We start from the raw sequence: 18,522 nt of genomic DNA, 5'->3' as shown, positions 1-18,522 counted from the left end.
TCTATCTTTTGGTTTCTAATACATTTCTGCATGACTTCAAATATAATCATTTGGATTAGGCTATGGAATCAATGTTTAGTTCAAGGCATTATGAGTTAATCATTGTAATTACTAACAATATGCATGACTGTTCAGAAGCTAAACAGAAACCAAAAAGGGAAATAATTTAAATTAATGAATTTCTAAGACTGTTCAGAAAGCTGCATTTTGAATGAAGTTTATCAAAACTAATTTTTTGTTTGCTGACTTCCTCTGAGATTTGTTTGGAATCATTTAAGTCCTTTCCAGTGACTGAACATTTGCTCATTTTTCAATCAGGCATTTATTCAAAGTTCCTAGTGTATCTTTCTGGTATAGATATCGATCAGTGTTAAAACTTCAAATAGCTGTTGAGGCATACCTGAAAATTTTGTGAATGTATTTGTGCATGTGTAAACACAACATACACATCAATTTTTTTCTAGCAATGGAAATGACTCAGATTTAAGCAAAGCCTTAAATAAAGCATGTAAAGTAAAACATGTTGTTCTAATAGTTGCTATAGCTAAAATAGCTATGAATGAGAAATTACAAGGAATGACTAGTGATTAGTTTTTTGCATAGTCATCAATTTCTATTAAAGAAAATATTCTAACGTACAAAAGCTCACTCAATTCATGCAGGTTTACAAAATATATTCTGTATTACCATCATACAAAAAATTAACAATCAATTCTTGCGGATTTTCTCTGGCAGTTGTACTTTTTGCTTATAAATAAAAAAATAAAAATCACATATTTTACAACAGAATGAAACTATACACAAAAATTATACAGTAGTATCTCTAAAGTGGTTTTTTTCCTCTTTGAATCTACCATTTAGATGTAACTCGTATTTCCTACAGATCAGTGGTGAAATACAGCCAGTTCTATCCAGCTTGGACGAACCGGTAACGCCAGCAGCGGGAGGCTCTGCCCACCCGCCTGGATGTCATCACGTCCCGTTTTTGACGTTCTGCGCAGGTCCTGTGCATGCGCACGCTCCATTTGCGAACTGGTAGCTAAGGTAAGTGGATTCCACCCCTGCTACAGATTATATATAATATAATATAATATAATATAATATAATATAATATAATATAATATCATATCATATCATATCATATCATATCATATCATATCATATCATATCATATCATATCATATAACAACAGAGTTGGAAGGGACCTTGGAGGCCTTCTAGTCCAACCCCCTGCCCAGGCAGGAAACCCTACACCATCTCAGTCAGATGGTTATCCAACATTTTCTTAAAAATTTCCAGTGTTGGAGCATTCACAACTTCTGCAGGCAAGTCGTTCCACTTATTAATTGTTCTAACTGTCAGGAAATTTCTCCTTAGTTCTAAGTTGCTTCTTTCCTTGATCAGTTTCCACCCATTGCTTCTTGTTCTACTCTCAGGTGCTTTGGAGAACAGCCCGACTCCCTCTTCTTTGTGGCAACCCCTGAGATATTGGAACACTGCTATCATGTCTCCCCTAGTCCTTCCTTTTTATATATATGTATAAGAAGGTATATGTATAAGAAGCTTTATATGCCTTGTCTATGAAAAAATGTATTCAATGCAATGATATACAATGAAAAATGTTCAATTATCATTTTTATGTATGTTTGAAAATACTATTAAATTAAATAAAACTTCTCAAAAGCAAAAAGAAATATACAACTGGTTGTGCAGTTAAATAATTCTGATAAACAGAACTGTCAAGTCATCCCTCCTGACTCAGTCCAGTGAATCACTCACTTATTGCAAAGAAGATACAGGTAGTCCTTGACTTACTACCACAACTGAACCAAAAATTTGTTGTTAAGTGAGTTCTGCCCCATTCATGCCTTTTCTTACCACTGTTGTGAATCACTGCAATTGTTAGTAACATGATTGTTAAGTGAATCTGGCTTCCCCATTGATTTTGCTTCTCAAAAGGTTGCAAAAGGTGATCATATGCCCTCGGACACTGATAGCATCATAGATATGAGTCAGTTGTCAAGTGTCCGAATTTTGATTACAAGGCCATGAGGATGCTGCAATGACTGAGTGAGAAAAACGGTCGAAAAGTCACTTTTTTCAGTGTTGTTGTAACTTTGGTCACTAAATGAATCTTTGTAAGCTGAGGACTACCTGTACAAGATTTTCCCCTTCACCAACATGACTATGTTATATTTACATATTGATGATGCACCTAGGGAAATTTTCAGTGTCGGTAAGGGAATTCTTATTCCTTCCACATCAAGTAGAACGAATTTCACCTAGGATACTACATTGGTTCCATATTGGTAACTCGTTCTCTGAAATTCTATTATGTTGAACTTCATAGATGAGTGGTTCTCAACCTGTGGTCCACAAACCTCTGGGGTTCCACGATGTTGTCACAGGGGGCTCCACAAAGACTTGAAGAAACGTTAGATTTAAATCTGGAGTTATGTCTTGGAGGACTGTGGCCATGGTCTGTGGCCACAAAAGATGGTGGTGAAGAAAAGATTGAGAATCACTGTCATAGACAATATAACAATACACGGACTATTAAATACCTTATGGAAAAACCCAGCCCAGTCTGTGAATGTTAAATTTCCCCTAAAAGCAGGCGACAAACAGGAGGAAATCAGGCATTTGTTAAAACTCTGTGGAATGTGAAGATGATACAGGAATTAAATCATTCAATTTTGCAACCACAAGAAGGCAATTTTATAGGAAATAAAAAGGTTAAAGGTTATTTTTTTAAAAAAAACCTTTGAGAACACTACCTATGCGAAGTATAATTCCCAAAGCACACTGTTGCAAGCACACTGCTTCTTCTCCAGAAGCAGCATCTCTGAAAGACTGGAGGCAAGGGTTCTGAAGACTTTATCTCACACAAATGGTCTTTGTGAACATGCATAGCTGCTTCACTTTTCTGGTAGCCCCAGAGGGAGTAGAACTTGTCTTTACACATGCATGTAAAACAACAGGGAAAAATCAGTAGCACACTAAGCTTTCTGGAGGATGCAACTGCTGTAATACTATGAGGAAGCGAGCTCCGATTGTACCAATGTATCGCAGAAAATGTTCTTTGGACTGCTTTCTACAACTATATTATGAATCTGCTTCGTTATCACGCAGAACAGTAAGAGAGATAAATGGGTAAAAGGTAGGAGAAATCACATCCCCCCTTTTGCTTTAGACAGAAGATTTGTGCCTATTTTATCCCTAGTAACTTAAAAAGCATATTGTAAACAATGCTAAAAATCAGAGACACAAGGCAAAGAAGGAAAACGTAGAAAAGATGGAACAGGATACTATTTCAGAAATTAATGTTGCTGTACAACAGGGGTGTCAAACTCAAGGCCCGGGAGCCAGATCTGGCCCACGGGGTGCTTAGATCAGGCCCGTGGGACCGCCCTAGAAACAACAAAGGACCGGCTTGTGGTGCCTCTTCCAGCAAAAATGGAGCTTGGGAGGGCTGCGCATGGCCCTCCCAGGCTCCATTTTTGGCTGCGACCGCCTCCTGCTTCCCTCTATCAGCAAAAACAGAGCTCGGTGGGGGGGGGACGGACATGTGCATCCCCCTGAGCTCCGTTTTCATTGGCAGAGGGCAGCAGGAGCCTGTCACGACTGAAAATGGAGCTTGGGACCCCATTTTCACTGGCAGAGTGCTCGGGCCACCACAGATGCCCACGATATGAGTGACGTCAAGCTGGCCATGCCCACCCCGGTTCCTGAGGTCAAACACAACCTTGATGCAGCCTTCAATGAAATCGAGTTTGATCCCCTTGCTGTATAACAATAGGCTGAACTTCAGCCAGCCCAACTTGGTATTCTGAGTGAACCACCATACAATTATCTGTGATATTAGATGAGCTTCTTACATATGAAAGAATGATGGCTAGTCCAACATTATACTTCCCCAAACTATGTATTGCTACTTAAACATGCAATAGCTGGTTTGTAAATACTCAACAGTAAAAAAAGACGTTCAGGCAAATTTAGTAGCTTACACATGTCAAGCCGGGATAGCTCAGGCAATAGAGAAGCCTGTTATTAGAACACAAAGCCTGCAATTACTGCAGGTTCGAGCCCGGCCCAAGGTTGACTCAGCCTTCCACCCTTTATAAGGTAGGTAAAATGAGGACCCAGATTGTTGGAGGGGCAATAAGTTGACTTTGTAAAAAATATACAAATAGAATGAGACTATTACCTTATACATTGTAAGCCGCCCTGAGTCTTCGGAGAAGGGCGGGGTATAAATGTAAACAAACAAACAAACAAAAAAAGCCGGGTCAGAGAGCACAAAGGGTCTATAGATCAATCTACTATATAGATTCTCTGTTATCTGTTTTGATTACAACAAATCATCTAACTCAGGGGTCTCCAACCTTGGTCCCTTTAAGACTTGTGGACTTCAACTCCCAGAGTCCCTCAGCCAAAGCTGGCTGAGGAACTCTGAGAATTGAAGTCCACAAGTCTTAAAGGGACCAAGGTTGGAGACCTCTTATCTAACCAGTACAGGGCTGTTTAAACCAACTGATTTTTTTAGAGCATTGTATCTCTGGGTTTTATATGAATTTATCAGAAATGCTTACAACATTAAAATTGACCACTTACAGCCACAATGAACTACAATATTTCAAAGTAAATAATAAAGGAAGAAAACCCCAGTTGACTATTTTTAATGTACATAAATAAATAATACAGTCAGGTTGCATAATACTTGCTAATTAAACAATGAAAAAAAATTCTCCCTTTTTACAACCCTGTAATCCCTTAATTCGGGGAAGAGTCGGGGTGACTGGATGCAGCTGAGCATTTTAAAGGATGCCCTTCCTGATCTCACATGCAGTTCTCAACAGATAGTTTTTCTTTGTGCCCAAGAAAGAAAGAACATCTGCCGCCCCCTAGGATTGAACTCTCAACCTTCCTAGTGGGAGGCAAATGTCTTCACCACCAGGCCACTGCACCATTCCACTTACTAATTAAACAACTAAAATCTATGAATTCCACTTACAGAGACAAAACAGATGATATATAGAAACCTAGTATTTTACATAATGAGTAATTTTTATAATTACTGATAATTGACAACAATAATTTAGTAAGAAAAAGTACAGCTCAAATCATGAAGTCAACAAATTTCAAATGCATGGTGAGAAGCAGCTATTTTTAGTTTATTAAAAACTATCCCAAACATTCTAGACACACAAATAAATCAAGAGAAAACTGTTTAAATAATTGTTTTTAAATATCTACAGTACGTGCAAGGAATTTTGGAAGATATTACCAACTGAAAATGATAAGAACATTTTTCAGAAAATGTAAATATTAGTATTTTATTAGAATTTTTGTCAATATGCTAGTAAAGCCAGCTTGGTGTACTGGTTAAGGCATCAATCAGAAACTGGGAAATCATGAGTTCTAGTACCACCTTAGGTACTAGAACTTAAGCCATCTGGGTGACCTTTGGCCAGTCACTTTCTTTAGCCGACTTATACTACCAATGAGCACACAATTTCCACTGCTAAGCAAGGTAGCTCAATTGTTAAGTGAGTTGTGCTCCATTATATGACCTTTTCTGCTACAGTTGTTAAGCAAATCACTGAAGTTAAGTAAATCATATTAAGGAAATCTTACTTTCTTCATTGACTTTGCTTGTCAGACGCAAAGTAAGTTGAGGACTGCCTGTTTAGGTCACATAATTTGTGTTCTGAAATCAAAGCTCTAAACAATCTCCACTACTCGTTCCACTTTGCTGTTTGGGCATCAGTGGGGTTGATGTCTCCTGGGAGGGGGAAGAATCGATCATACTTGAGCCGTAATTTGTTTCCAGTTTGTTGGAAAAGCACTAATTGACTGGCTCCACATACTTCACTAAGACGTAAGCAAAAGTTTATGAAGCATTCACTTTGCCTGAGTTTATCCAACATGCTACACCAAAACCAATCAAACCAGATAATGGTTGTTGCAACACACTTCGTTAATATTTCTTAACTTTCACAGGATCAAAGCCATGGTATAATAGTGGGCAGCATGTTGCATCAATGAACCTTAAAAAACAAAACAAAAAAAAACACCCTACCAAGATCCAGATTCTTCCTTAGTTATAGGTCCTCAGGATGGCCTTGAGCAAATTACTTGCTGAACTTATTTTCTATTTATTTGCATTTTTGGCAAAAGAATGTCTATAATGATTACATATTATCAAAATTATCATGTATACTGCATACTATTAGGTAAATTATGGGCTAGTTCACACCACAATATAAAGTGAAAGATCCATTACTATACATAATATATGTGACTGCCTTCCTCTTAAATTCACAATTCTAGGAGGTAGGTGGGTGACTGCTAGAGCTACAGACCTAACCAGTCAATTGCTCTCTTTTTTAATTTAATATTTTCATTTAACTTTCTTAACTTACACAATTGACAGTATTTAAACTTAAAAGAAAAAAAGAAACCAAAACAAAAATAGAGGGAGGGGGAATTAGAAGAGAAACCTCATACAAAGACTACAAACTAAGAAACAAAAAAGAGATGAAAAATAATCTGCCCTATAATTTATATTTATATAAATTATTTAATAATAGAGTGAACCTCATAAGGCAAGATATTTAAACCTGGGTTTTCCCAAACAAATCCTATTTATATCTAGCCACATGCTCATAACATTGTACAATAAAAAAATAAAATGATAACAAAAATACAGAAATAATTCCAGAAATTATCTTTAAAACTGTCCAACCCTCTCAGAATATATTAAAAACAAAACCAACATAATAGACATATGGATGGATGACTGATCTGAACGGAATGCCAGCCTTTCCAAGTGTTTTTCCAAGTGTCAGATGTGCAGATTTCTTGTGAAAGGCTTTGCACTGCCAAGAAGCACAATGAACTTGGCTTTCCCCTGGATTTCGAGCCGGGAAATCCCCTGGATGGCTCAGTATACATCCTGGTTTCTTACGTGGACTACACCTAAGTCCTGTAGTAGGGAATGTAGTTCTTTTGTCATGCATAGCGCAACATAAAAGGAACCAATATTTAATTTGTACCTGAACACATCTTCCAAGAAAAAAAAAACTTAAAATGTAATTTATTTCCCAGGTCATCTGTGAGACAAATACCCAGTAGGTTCATAAAACAATCCCGGGGAGCTCATTCCAAAGCAAACGGAAGGATTTTTTCCTCTCCAACAGGCTGCCTACTTAGTCAGTTTCGTTAAAATATAGATTTTATATTTATAGTTATGCGAGGAGGGCTCTGTAACCATTTGGATAGCGCTGAGCTACAACTTTCCCTCCCAGGCAAATCTTTTAATCTTAAAAACTCCAAGGCAGAATCGCGGCGAGGAACCAAAAGGCGCAATCGGAAGAAATGAAATGAGAAACAAGACAAGGGGGGCATCAGGTAGAGAAGCCGCTCGATACCTCCGTACGGTCGGAGGCTCGGCTGGAAAACCGTAAAGCGGCTTTTCGGGGCCAAGGAAAAAACCGGAGGGGGGTGGGAACGACACGCTTTCAAGCCGAAGCGGGGTCGTTTTTTCCTCGGGGTGGGGAACGACTTTTTCAAGCGGCTTTGGCGCCCTCGACTCGGAGCTTGAGCTCCGGACAGGTCCCGCAGAGACGGTCTCTCACCTTCCATGGGTTCAAAGCGAAGCGGCTGGCTCCCTTCCTGCCTTCTCCCTCTTCCTCCTCCTCCTCCTCTCGCCAGAGGTACCTCGCGGCCTTTCGGCGGCTGGGAAGCTCAGCAACGCGACCTCGAGGACTCCTCCCCGCCAGGCCGGGCCTGCAAAACACCCGGCCGGTTGCCCCGCAGAGGGGCGGGAGCACAGGCATAACGTTACACGGGAGGCCGGGGCAGCCCGGTCCCGCCTCCTCTTCGCCGCGGAATATCCGTGGCTCTCGCCTTGGCTCTCGTTCCGGCTCCACCCCCCGACCGCCCCGGGCCCGGTGCGGGAAGTGCCCGGCCTCCCTCGCGCCCGTCCCCGCCGTCTTGGGAGCGGCCCCGGTGAGGCCGCGGCGGCCTTTGGTGTCCAGGCGCCTCCCCTTCGCGGCCATCTGCCGGGAGGGGCAGAGGAGGCAGAGGCTGGCCGCGAAGGCGAGGGAGTCGCGTCAGCCGCGGGGAGGTGGAGGTGCGGCTTGGCAGGTCCGGGGCGCGGCGGGGTTTGGGTTCCGCTCCTGTCTCGGCTGCTTCTTTTAACCTGCCCCGGTTTTCGCCGTTCCCATTCATGTGAAAGTGGGGAAGGGGGGACCCGAGGTAGGAAAAAGTCTGGCCTGTGGCGCCTTTGGGGCACTCTGCACTTGCTCAAGGGCACTTCGGAAGGGCGAGGCTGTGAGCCCCGGTGGCCGATTCCCTGCTTGCCGCACCTTCGCACAATACATGACTACTACTATTAATCTTCTCAACGTTCCCATCACCCATCTCCTCCCACTCATGACTTTATGACTGTAACTTGTTGCTGTATCCTTACGATTTATATTGCTTCCTAGTATGACTTGACTGCTTATTTGTACCCTATGACTATCACTAAGTGTTGTAAGTGTTGTACCTTGATGAAGATATCTTTTCTTTTATGTACACAGAGAGCGTATGCACCAAGACAAATTCCTTGCTTGTCCAATCACAATTGGCCAATAAAAAATTCTATTCTATTCTATTCTATTCTATTCTATTCTATTCTATTCTATTCTATTCTATTCTATTCTATGACTATCATTAAGTGTTGTACCTTATGAATCTTGATGAATGTATCTTCTCTTTATGTTGTTTTTATTTAACCAATTTCATTGTATACATGATGTACAATGACAATAAAGGCTATACTATACTATACTATGTACACTAAGAGCATATGCACCGAAGACAAATTCCTTGTGTGTCCAATCATACTTGGCCAATAAAGAATTCTATTCTATTCTATACTGAAGGCGTGGATTAAAGGCAGTCCAGTCTTGTACTGGTGTGTAGGAAGCAGGAACAAGGGCTGCCTTAGGAAATCCACAGGGGGATGGCCATCTGAAGGGGTAAAAGTTAAACCAATGCTAACATCTGAACCCAAACCTGTCACTTGCCAAGGCTCTTAAAAACTTAGCCTCTTCGTATAGGCCCTATTACTTTGCCCTCTAGACACACAAATGCAATGTTGCAGAGCCAACCAACTTCCCTAATATTGCAACCATGCTAGTATATTTTTAGATGCGAAAATGGGAAGTAATTAACCACAAACACTCATTTATTGCAGAATTTTACACCGTAAGCATAAATCTAATTCTTGGTTTCAAAATACTATGACAATTGACACATTACTGCCATTCGTAATCGGCATTTATTATGCAACTATATTTGTATAAAGGTTGTTTGTACCCACCTTCAGTGGAGAGAACTCTCTTCCCTGTGCAGTTTAAAAAACTTGGCTCAGGAGTGGTCTCCACTCATCAATTGGGGCTTGGGGAATTTTCCGAAACCCATCCTCGTATCCACTCTCATTCTTTCCCCAACTTGCCCATTAGTAAGGAAGCAACTCTTAAAATGCAATCCCTTTGTGTGAAGCAAACAGCCCTTCACATTGCTCTGCTGCTCTTTCACAAATTCTGCCATAAATTCCACCCACGTATCCCTTCTTTCTGTTCCAACTTTTAATTTCATTTAGGCACCCTGACTTTTGCAGATTGCAATTATTGGTTATCAGCCAATTTACTCATCAAATAGCATCCCCCTTTCCCAGTGGTGGGTTTCAAAATTTTTTACTACCGGTTCTGTGGGCATGGCTTGGTGGGCGTCATGTGGCTTGGTGGGTGTGGCTTGGTGGGTGTGGCAGGGGAAGGATACTTTAAATCTCCATTCCCACCCCACTCCAACATTATATTACTGTAAAATCTCCATTCCCTCTCCAATCCAAGGGGAGGTTACTGCAAAATCCCCATTTCCTCCCGATCAGCTGGGACTTGGGAGGCAGAGAATAGATGGGGGCGGGGCCAGTCAGACTTTTTACTACCAGTTCTCTGAACTACTCAAAATTTCTGCTAGCAGTTCTCCAGAACTGGTCAGAACCTGCTAAAACCCACCTCTGCCCTTTCCCCGTTTCTTCTCTCAGTAATCTTAAGCAACCTAGCATGATTTGGGCTGCAAAATGCCAGATAACCACTAGAGGGCAGTAAATATAAACGCATGCTCTTTGTAATAATTATATTAATATTAAAGCACTGTTTTTTCAAACTTGGCAACTTTTAAGATCCTTCAGCTCCCAGAATTTCCTAGCCAACATGCTGCAAGTTAAAGGCCACACATCTTCAAATTGCCAGGTTTGAAAAATAGTGTTCTACTATGAATTCTGTATTCCATAATCCATCTCTAGCACATTCCATGTAGCATTACATGCAGTTCCCATCTTCCTTTCCTGCATTAGCCTCACCAGGAAACCACTTTCTCTCAGTCTGAGTGTCTGATCCCCAGCTTGCAAAACAGCTTAGTCACAACTGCTTCTCTGCTTCCTTGGCGTTTTCTCCCTTTTTAGCAATTCCCCTGTGCATTTTGGTCTGCTGGTATGTTTCTTCCCCATCATCACCTCTTGCACTTTTCTTACCTGATGATCTTTGTCTTCATTATCTTGCATCATTTGCTTCTTACTGGAGTTATGCAGTGTCTGAATTAAAAAGGATCTAGGAAGGATCCTGACAAAAATTAGGGAGAGATGGGATCTAACCAGGGGTGGGTTCTACTTACTTTTACTACCGGTCCTCAACGGAATCACGCACGCTTCTGCGCATGCACAGATTGACCATAATGACGTCCGGGCAGGTGGGCGGAGCCTCCCACCGGTTTTACTACCGGTTCGCAAGAACCGAACTGAACCGGGGGCAACCCACCTCTGGAACTAACAACTATAGATTTCTTTCTATCTCTTGCTCCTCTTTTTAAATAATTCTTGTCTTGCACTCCATGGTTTGAAAAAGCCAGCATGAGTCTCTTAAGCTGATTCCTATGGGTTCTGGAGCTAGTTTTTTCTTTCAAACATCCTTCATGTCTTAAATCCTACAGGCATCTGAAATGCTCGCCTGTAAATCTTGTTTTGAAGCATGCTGGGGTTTTTTTTTGGCTTCCACTTAACTACTGATAAATGGGTGAGATTTCCTTTTCCTAGGGAAAAAAATTGTGCTCAAGAAACTATTGTTCTCTTTCAGTGACAAAACCTCTTATTGTTGTAGGGAGGTTGAGAAAAGAATTACAGACAAATCATGTGATTGCATTTCTGTTTCAGAACAATATTGACAAAAGTGAATACCGGTTGACTTCTGGAAGACAAAACTCAAAGGTGTTTACCAGAAAGAGAATATACAGCTTGCTGTGTACCTTAGTTTATAATTAATTGTTTCAACACCATTGTAAATGGCTACAATTAATAACAGAATTATCATTCTTTATACTTCAGTATTTCACGTCCCTTTGGTATAACTGCTCACAATTGCTACAGACAAGCCAACTGTGTGTGTCCAGATTTGATTCTCTTCGTTTACAACTCATGTATCTGATGAAACAGACTGCAGTAAGGAATTTTACTCTTTCTCTCTTTACTCTTTATTCATTGCTCTTTAACATATTCTTTTGGGGTGTTTATTAGTGAACCTTTTGTACATACGAAGTATTCAAATAAATGGTTTAAGTAGATTCCTGTTCTTCTATATATAGATGGACAAGCACAAACACCTGTAGACTTTACAATTATAACCTGTGCTTGAATTAAGGATGGGGAAAAGATGGTTGCAGAATGTGGATTAAATCATCAAAGTAAAAAATTTATAAATTACCTTTATGAAAAACATTCAACAGAGCAAATAACAGGAAATTTGAAGAAATTTAATACACAAGATGTATATTAAAACAATAACAAGCATAAAACAATATAAACAATTGAAATAAACATAAAAGACGAACAAAATATGTTGCTGGATTTCTGTTTTCCCCACAGCTTTTATTAGGAGTGGTAAAGCAGTATATCACAAAAAAAGGTGCTACTAGTCACTAGGACTCTGTGTATTGTAGTTTATATTTGGAAATCCGATGCTATTTTTGTATAGCACATGACTAAAAAACTTATTTCAACCATTAATTAGTAGCAGTGCTGCTGATACACCATATGGACAAAAAGAAAACCATGGGATGTCTGTGTAAGAAGGATGTGGGAGTAAATTATACTATAGATTAATGCATGATTTTTTAAAAAAGTATTAAAAATAAGTCCCACTTGCATGACTTGCCAAGATACATTGCTGTAAGTTAGTAAATAATGGTTTATATTTATATGGAAGTCTAGCTACTTCTAGTTTCTTAAAACCGGCCCAGGTTTTCCTTCATTCCTCTTTTTTTTTCTTACACTCACTCTTTTTCTTTCTGGAGCCTTTTCTTTTTTCAAATCTGTTTTTTATTTGTTTATCCCTTAGCTTTGTATTTTATTTTTTTTATGTATGAAGGATCAAAGACTCAGCCATTATAATTCTACATTCCTTATTTACAGAAATCATATTACGAGACCGCCTGCTGTTACCCTTTGCCTCCCACCGACCCGTACGCTCCCACAGAGAGGGTCTCCTCAGGGTGCCGTCCGCCAAACAGTGTCGGCTGGCGGCCCCCAGGAGTAGGGCCTTCTCTGTGGGGGCAATGACGCTCTGGAACGAACTTCCCCCTGGCCTGCGTCAAGTGCCTGATCTTCGGACCTTCCGTCGTGAGCTCAAAACGTATTTATTTATTAAAGCAGGACTGGCATAATTAGTGTTGAATTTTAATTGGGTATTCTTAATTATTTTAAATTTTTAAATCTAAATTTTAATAATCAGCCTTTAAAATTTGCTCTTTTTAAATGTTGTTTTAAATTGTATATATTTTGTTTTTATTCTGGCTGTACACCGCCCTGAGTCCTTCGGGAGAAGGGCGGTATAAAAATTTAATAAATAAATAAACAAATAAATAAATAAATATCAAGATTTAGAATGAAATCCACTGGGAGCCATCTCATAAAAAGCAGGCTCTGACTCTCTCTAACCAAAAAGTGTTTATCAATAGAAGAGAATATTTGTAGCTCAGGGTTGAACTGTGGGGTCCTTGGTGCTCTTTGAGCTTGATGGTATTCTTGCAGCTGTTTCATTACCAAACTAGGTAACATCATTTGTACTAGAAGGGAGTGGAGTTTGTTCTTATTTTCATATACTAGTCTAGTGGCTTATCCTGTAAGTGTTGATCAGTTGCTTCACAAAAAGTGTTTTGATTGGTGCCGGGTCTCTACAGCCTCAGGCAGAGAAGGGCTATTCTGCACCCCTCCCTCAAATATTCTTTAAAATACAGAGTTTCCCAGCATTCCTTTAGGAACTTCCAACATGCAAACTGTGGTTACTCGTCCAATAATGAATCCTCTTTACCTGGAGCTTCAAAATTTGCTGTTTGCTGAGAAGGTGTTTAGCTAAAAGTCAGTCTACATTTAGTCTACATCTGACTTTGGGGATATTTCTTCATAACCAAACAAAAGTGTATTTTCTGTGCAGGTCACACCCCTTGCTCACCGAATCTAGATGCCACAAAGCAAAGCCCACATTTTGCAAATAACCCCAGCACCCCATTTTGACCGGCAGAGTGCTGCAGGAGGCTGAATGCTGTCACGCCCACCCTTGCCACACACCAGTGGTGGGTTTCAAATTTTTTTACTACTGGTTCTGTGGGTGTGGCTTGGTGGGTGTGGCATGGCTTGGTGGGCGTGGCTTGGTGGGCGTGGTAGGGATACTGTAAAATCTCCATTCCCACCTCACTCCTAGGGAAAATTGCTGCAAAAATCCCCATTTCCTCCTGATCAGCTGGGAATTGGGAGGCAGAGGATAGATGGGGGCAGGGCCAGTCAGAATTTTTACTACTGGTTCCCTGAACTACTCAAAATTTCTGCTACCGGTTCTCCAAAACTGGTCAGAACCTGCTGAAACCCACCTCTGCCACACGCACCTAGCCACGCCCACCCTGGCCATGTCTCCTGCCCTCCGAGGTCAAACAACCCTGTTCAGCACAAGTATCAAGATGAAAATACATGCATCTGCGTAATTTACATTTTCTTCTACAGCTGTCTTTAAGAGATCTTACATGTAATTTAAATATTTTCCTATACTGAGGATTATTACTTATTAAAACAATTACCTTTTATCTCCTGGTCATTTTTGATATACAACTATTCATTTAGTTTGAAGTTAAAACAGCACTGAAAAAAGTGACTTATGACCAGTTGTAGGATTCCCATGTGATGAAAATTTTGGGCACTTGGCAACCAGCATTTATTTATGATGGTTGCAGTGTATTGGGGAGTCATATGATCACCATTTGTGACCTCCCCAGCCAGCTTCTGACAAGCAAAGTCAGTGTGGGAAGCTGAATGATTCACTCACCAGCCAGGGCAAAAAAGGTTGTAAACTCAGACGTGACTCCCTTAACAACCAACAATTTGCTTAAGCAATGGAAATTCTGGTCCCAATTTATAGTTGTAAGTCAAAGACTACCTGTATTAAATATTCTGACATGTTTGAATGTTGACCAGTAACATGATAGTTCTGAAACTGCAGGCGATTAGAATGAGATCCCAAATAAAATTTGCACTATTACACTAAGTTTAATTTCTGCTTACCGGTTATAAATCTTGGCGCTAAAAAGACAGCATGTCAGCCTGAATATACTATTAAGTCTTGTGGAACAAGTTTAATCTGACTTTTTATACATGGCATTCTTTCAAAATTTGGAAATAATTATACTATCAGAACAGCTTTGATCTGCCTAGGTATATAGCTCACCTATAATTACTCCCTCTTACATATCAACGATACTACCATTAAGCAATAAAACACCATTTTGAAATGTCTAAGGAAAGAGTTGGAAAAACAGCTCAAATCGTGATATGAATAGGATGAATAGGAAATACATTTTAGAATAATGAAGGTATTTGATTGTCATGGATAAGTTACGTGATTTGAATTTAGAGGAATATGCAAAGTAACTCATTTTACTTCACTGAAGTATATGATTTAAAAAAGTAAAGTTTCTTCAAGTTGAGGTTGACTTTCATGGATACATATATGCAGTTTTCTTGGTTTCATAAAGATTCATGGAATTTAATAAATAAATAGTTTAAAATAGAAATCATTGCAAGCATTCAGCAGCCTCTATAAACATACATAAATATACATAAATATATGTATTTATACATACATACATATATATATATATATAGGTCTTTGGTTGTTCGGGTTTTCTCCCGTGTAAAATTAGAAGTGTCTTGGTGACGTTTCGATGAAGTCTCATTCGTCATCTTCAGGCTTCAGCTTCGTGCTTCTGGGAGCAATGTGTGATTGCAGCTGTTTTTTTCTTTTTAACTGCTAGTGGGGGTTTGAACTGATTGGATGGGAGCTTGGCTGTGCTCTGATTGGATGGAGGTTTTTTTTGTGCTCTGATTGGCTGGGGGTGTGTCCTGTTTGGGTGGGGGTTTGGTTGTGCTCAGATTAATCTGAGTTGCAGGGGGATTTGAGCTGGTGAGCTGCATTGCTGTTGTTTGGCTTCGTGTTTGTGGTCGTGCTACATCTTCATAGTGGGTGTCTGTCTGCTGTATGTATGGATTGGAGGGGTTTGAAATGGCTAATGTTGCAGCTGCGGTCTGGCTTCTGGTCCTTGGTCGTGCTTCCTGATCAGTGTGGGTTTGGGTCTGCTTTCTGGGTGGATGTGTGGTGGTGACATCCTGTGTGAACCTCGTGAGCATGGGTCTGGTGGGCAGATTTTCTTTGAGTTAGAAAATCAAGGAGTATATGAAATCCCATGCACCGCCTGCCCCACCACATACATCGGACAAACCAACAGAAGAATAAGTGCATGCATTGAAGAACACAAGAACTCAGTCAAAAAAGAGGAACCAACTTCTTCCCTGGTCCAACACCTTAAAGGCACAGGACACGATATTGACTTTAAAAAGACCAGAACTATTGCCAAAACTGAACACTTTAACAACAGAATAATCAGAGAAGCCATCGAGATAGAAAAACGCCCACACAGCATGAACAAACAAGATGATACCTCCCGCCTACCAGCCATTTGGAAACCCGCCCTTATTGACAAACGAGTCCCTAACACGAGGAATGACACCAGACCCACGCTCACGAGGTCCACACAGGATGTCACCACCACACATCCACCCAGAAAGCAGACCCAAACCCACACTGATCAGGAAGCACGACCAAGGACCAGAAGCCAGACCGCAGCTGCAACATTAGCCATTTCAAACCCCTCCAATCCATACATACAACAGACAGACACCCACTATGAAGATGTAGCATGACCACAAACACGAAGCCAAACAACAGCAATGCAACTCACCAGCTCAAATCCCCCTGCAACTCAGATTAATCTGAGCACAACCAAGCCCCCACCCAAACAGGACACAGCCCCAGCCAATCAGAGCACAAAAAAACCTCCATCCAATCAGAGCACAGCCAAGCTCCCACCCAATCAGTTCAAACCCCCACTAGCAGTTAAAAAGGAAGAAACAGCTGCAATCACACATTGCTCCCAGAAGCACGAAGCTGAAGCCTGAAGATGACGAATGAGACTTTGTCGAAACGTCGCCAAGACACTTCCAATTTTACGCGGGAGAAAACCCGAATAACCAAAGACCTACATACAAACACCCGCGAAAACCTCAGAAAACAAACACACACAAATATAAATATATATTTGGTTTTATATATATATATAAATACATATACATGTAATACATTTATACATTTACATTTATACATCTATGTGTACAATGTAGAATGTACAAATGTAGAGCTTTCTAAATTACCTTCAGAGGTAACCCTACATAACTCATATTGCAATGTTGTCATAAATCATATTGGATATTGTAAACAGAACAAAGTTGTCCCTATTTAAAAGTGCCTAAGCCACAAGTCAGCAATCCTCGACTATCTGTTCTTAGTACATACCGGTATATCTTGATGTTCTTGAGTTTCAGTTGATTAAGGATTAGTTCTTATATCATCAATGTCTATTTAAGAGTTAGGAATGTTGAAGAAATTTCTGGACAATAATCAGAAGAAAAGATTTAATTGTCCTGCTAAGGTTCTATCAGCATTTTTCACCCCTAAGAAATGTAAATTTTGAAGGACTTTGTATGATTATAGATTCTTTAATAATGTAACCATGAAGGATCACTACCCACTGTTTCTTATTTCTATCCTACTTGACCACTTTCAAGGGTTCAGCTTTTTATTAAATTGCACTGGAAACGTGTACAATATGAGCAGAAGAAGGGCCCCGAATGTTTAACAGCCTTTGATAGGGCATGTTTGAATATTCAGCAATGTCCTTTGAATTGGCTAGTTGGTACCAATCATCTCCAGATTCATGAATGAAACATTTTCTGATATTTTGGACAAATATATAGTGGTGTACTTAGTTTAAACAATGATTCTTTTTCTTGCTTAGCTGATGTCCAACATAGGCCAAATCTGAGTGATTTTTATCTACCAGGAATAATCCTCACAGTTGACTCAAGACAGTTCACAACCCATTTTGTCACAAAGAATGTTGTTCTAGTAATGAAGAGTCAATTTAAAAGCTTGTAAATTACATTTAAAAGTTATAAATGTATGCTCGCTTGCTATGCCTTCTCCTGCAACGCCCACATTTCCGATATCTCTTGAATCCCACTTAGATTTGTTTGAAAAGAAGGCAAGAACCTGGAGGAGTTGGAAATGCTTTAATACCAAATGCATTAATGCTCAAGAGACTTCTCAAGGCTAGTAAATAAGCATCCAGAACTGAGTAATGATGGCACACCTGACATTTTAAAGGTTTCAGGGTGCATGTTTTAAATTTATAGAATGTTTGATTTTAAAATTTCATATTCTGAAAAATTGACATCTTGGGCCTTTGCACTTAGCACTATACAGTGATGCCTGTTGTTGCAGTAAACAAATGGCTCACAAAGGGGTAAGTGTTAAGGGGTAAAGGGCCATGATAGCTCAGGCTGTTAGAAGCCTGTTATTAGAACACAGCAGCCTGCAATTACTGCAGGTTCAAGCCCGGCCCGAGGTTGACTCAGCCTTCCATCCTTTATAAGGTAGGTAAAATGAGGACCCAGATTGTTGGGGGGGCAATAAGTTGACTTTGTAAATATACAAATAGAATGAGACTATTGCCTTATACACTGTAAGCCACCCTGAGTCTTCGGAGAAGCGTGGGATATAAATGTAAAAAAAAATATATGTTGTGGCCTATCCGCCACCAGCCCCTTCGGCAGCCAAATGAAATGAGGTGTCGGCGTGGGAGTCAAGGCCAGCATCAAGGCAATCTGAGAGCTCTGAGGGGGAAGAGGGAGTGGAGATGTCAGAGATAGAGGTGGAGTCTGGGCTGTCTATAGCCCTCAGATGGAGAGTCAACAGCCCCCAGGTCTGGAGGTGGCTGATGAGGAAGAGGAGGAACAGCTGGGTCCAGTGCCTGACA

The 18,522-nt window shown here is 40.3% G+C and overlaps 1 protein-coding gene and 1 long non-coding RNA gene across 4 annotated transcripts in view; one reads left to right on the top strand and one right to left on the bottom strand.

The window, feature by feature from the left end:
* Positions 1-7,968, bottom strand: part of ZC3H12C (zinc finger CCCH-type containing 12C) — a 61,043-nt gene extending 53,075 nt beyond the window's left edge. For both annotated transcript variants that reach the window (XR_009155466.1, XM_058186170.1), the window contains exon 1: positions 7,641-7,968. The gene's annotated coding sequence lies outside the window, so the exon portion shown is untranslated. The remainder of the gene's footprint in view (positions 1-7,640) is intronic.
* A 40-nt stretch (positions 7,969-8,008) lies between these two features.
* LOC131199906 (uncharacterized) lies at positions 8,009-13,572 on the top strand. 2 transcript variants are annotated; one of them, XR_009155468.1, is made up of 3 exons: positions 8,009-8,137; positions 11,435-11,548; positions 12,518-13,572. It is a non-coding gene; the product is annotated as an uncharacterized LOC131199906 (long non-coding RNA). The 2 variants fall into 2 exon arrangements; XR_009155467.1 differs by lacking the exon at positions 8,009-8,137 and adding an exon at positions 8,162-8,262.
* Positions 13,573-18,522: the final 4,950 nt, after the last annotated feature.

The sequence above is a fragment of the Ahaetulla prasina genome, chromosome 5 (assembly GCF_028640845.1).
Source record: "Ahaetulla prasina isolate Xishuangbanna chromosome 5, ASM2864084v1, whole genome shotgun sequence".
NCBI lineage: Eukaryota > Metazoa > Chordata > Lepidosauria > Squamata > Colubridae > Ahaetulla > Ahaetulla prasina.
Note: the sequence above shows the minus strand (reverse complement) of the source record. Positions and strands in the feature narration are given on the sequence as shown.